This window comes from Mycetomoellerius zeteki, unplaced genomic scaffold (assembly GCF_001594055.1).
Source record: "Mycetomoellerius zeteki isolate Tzet28-1 unplaced genomic scaffold, Tzet1.0 scaffold114, whole genome shotgun sequence".
In the NCBI taxonomy this organism is placed as follows: domain Eukaryota; kingdom Metazoa; phylum Arthropoda; class Insecta; order Hymenoptera; family Formicidae; genus Mycetomoellerius; species Mycetomoellerius zeteki.
In genome coordinates, this window is record NW_017256062.1 from 2,416,335 (window position 1) to 2,419,041 (window position 2,707).

The window sequence follows — 2,707 nt, forward strand, 5'->3', positions numbered from 1 at the left end:
TATAGTGTGCTTTACTTAAAAAAAAGTGTTTGTTTAAACCAAAAAAATATAATTGTTATATCTTATTTTTATGAGGCCTAAGTAACTATTTAATGTAGTTGAGATGGTATTTCACTATCAATTAATGATATACAAATGCCATAATTACAGGTATCTTGACAGTGTTGAGTAGGAAATTGGTAGCTGTTACCTATGAAACTAATTATAGATACTACAATTACTAATGTTGCAAAAAAATAATTGCCACAAAAAAATTTAATTGCACAATAAAAAAAAATAACGATATTCGCCGATATTGCTGTAGTAAAGCAATAATTGCTTCAATCCTATTTCTATCTAAACGCGCCTGTCCGAATAATAAACGTTGTTCGTGAAGGACACATAAAAAAAGAATTCGTTTTTGGGGAGAAAACGAGAAAACGATAAATTTTCGGAAGGTGCGATAGCAGCGAGCTAGGAAGCAGGCCTGTTATTGCACTGGCTGTTATCGAATGATAAGAACGTAAACAGGAATGAATGTCTCCCATTCATAAATCAGAGACGAATAGAGCGTGGATATGTCACTTGGAGGAATGTCGTGCGTAATTGTCGCGATGATTCCGTTTAAACAGAGTTGTATTTATTCGCCTCGGGACAATTACCGTCTTAAAAGGTAATAACGAATAAGCTATTTTACACGCTATTCGCCTGCATCAACTTAATCTATCCGATTAGCTTTTTTTTTCTTTCTTTTCACGAGAAGACTACGCTCTCATGTATCTGCTTTGTGTCTTTCTCTTCTCTGGAATAGAAGAATGTATTCGAGCGTGGGTGTCTAACATGAAGTATCATTGAAACAGAGCTTACAGTTGTTGGTTTGCGACGCGCGATGACATCGTACCCACGGGATCCTCAGCTCGTGACAACCCCATTCAGTTTGTCTGTGTAACTCACGTATCAAACTCGTACAATAAATTGTAAAAGGAGAAGGTCGCGCGGAAAAGATGCGCAGTGTTTCTATGCGCTTCGAAGCGAATCGTTGGCCGGAATAATCAGGTTCTCGCAAGGCAGGATGCGAGGAATAAAGACGGTTCGAGAATCTTATCCGTAACGTAGAAATTCAAAGCTTGTCCCGTCAGAGGCATCAGAACATGAGAGATTTCGCGAGGGTGCAGAAAAATATATACGTATGATGTACTTACTCTTTAAATCTCTTTGAATGAATAGTGAAATATCACTTCAAAAGACTGAAAATTGTGCCAATTTTTAAAAAGGAATGAAAATATTTTCATCCTGGGTAGCGATCGTGTAACTTTTTCCCTAGAACGGAAACGTGAAAAGTGAAAATTTTTGTACGTATATGTGTACGTACATACATATATAAAAATTTTTCACTTTTCACGTTTTCGCTGAAAAAAAGAGTAAAAATCTGCCACTTTTTTTTCAAGGGTGAAAATATTTTTATTGTTTTTCAAAGACTAACTTAATTTTCAATCTTTAAGAGTGAGACTTCACTCTTCAGAGAGAGACTTCACCTCGAGAGTAAGATTGACTCTATAAGTTTTAGAGAGTATATTGCGTTGCACCTCGCGCGCGACGAATGAGATAAATGTAATATACAATATGATTCATCGCACGGCTGATTGGGACGATTCACGAAGTTTAATCCCTTACGCCCGTGTCACACTACGCATTGAAGATTAAGGATTGCGAATTGAGGATTAGAATTCAGCCAATCAGAATAAAACGGATTAAAATTAAAATTATCTGATTGGTCGAATTTTAATCTTTAATTCGCAATCCTCAATTTCCAATGCGTAATGTGACACGGGCATTAGGTCAGGCCGATCAAGCCGTGAATAAATAAATTCGCGAGTATGAGAGATTGCGTCCGACTACAAGTGCATGGAGAATCGCGAGGATTGTATAATGCACGTTCTCAGAAACGTAGGGTTGTAAATCCAAGAATCGCGAATCGATATATCAGTCGCGCTCACCTAATCTACTGTCCGATTATCGTTCACGATCGCGCGCTACAAAGTGCAACATATATACGGTGACTATCATTATCATACATGTATTCCTAATAGAAAAAAAAATAGATACAGTTAGGTGATGATAAGAGAAACGCGATCGGTAATGCGAGATTTAAAGAATAACAGAAATAAACGCAGTACAAGAAATAAAGAATGAATTAAAACTCGACGCGACGTAGGTATGTCTCTCATGCGTACTTTTTATACTTTCTTTTTGTATGAACAGAAGAAAATCCGGGAACTTGACGCTGGTTGACGCTTATGTTCGCCCATGGCGAAACGAGTGAGATCCGGCAACGCTAAAGAGATAAGGATACTTGAATCCAGCGTCTGCCCTTTCAATGTGCACAACACTCGGCATCCTCCCCACCACTTTCGCGTTCCGCCCTTCGTAGTGCCGTCTGCAACGCGATATATAATATGTACATACGTATACTCCCCCCCCCTCTCTCTCTCTCTCTCTCTCTCTTAGCGTGTACAATTTTCCGAACGTAATTTCGTCGCGTGAGGTAACAATGGAGCAATCAGAAGTCGCCAATTAACCACGATTATATCAGTTGCAACTTCGTTCTAAATGTTTTAATCGATGCTCAGTTGACACATTTTTATATCCTTATATAAACTGCAACTTTATTCCAAGTAACTAATTAGTACTGTGGTATTTCAATTTGTATTATCTTTCAATCATCGTA

The 2,707-nt window shown here is 37.9% G+C and overlaps 1 protein-coding gene across 1 annotated transcript in view; it reads right to left on the bottom strand.

The window, feature by feature from the left end:
• The window catches only part of LOC108728823 (uncharacterized), a 17,378-nt gene extending 15,131 nt beyond the window's left edge, over positions 1–2,247 (bottom strand). Inside the window, 1 exon segment of the mRNA XM_018457619.1 lies at positions 2,223–2,247. The gene's annotated coding sequence lies outside the window, so the exon portion shown is untranslated.
• Positions 2,248–2,707: the final 460 nt, after the last annotated feature.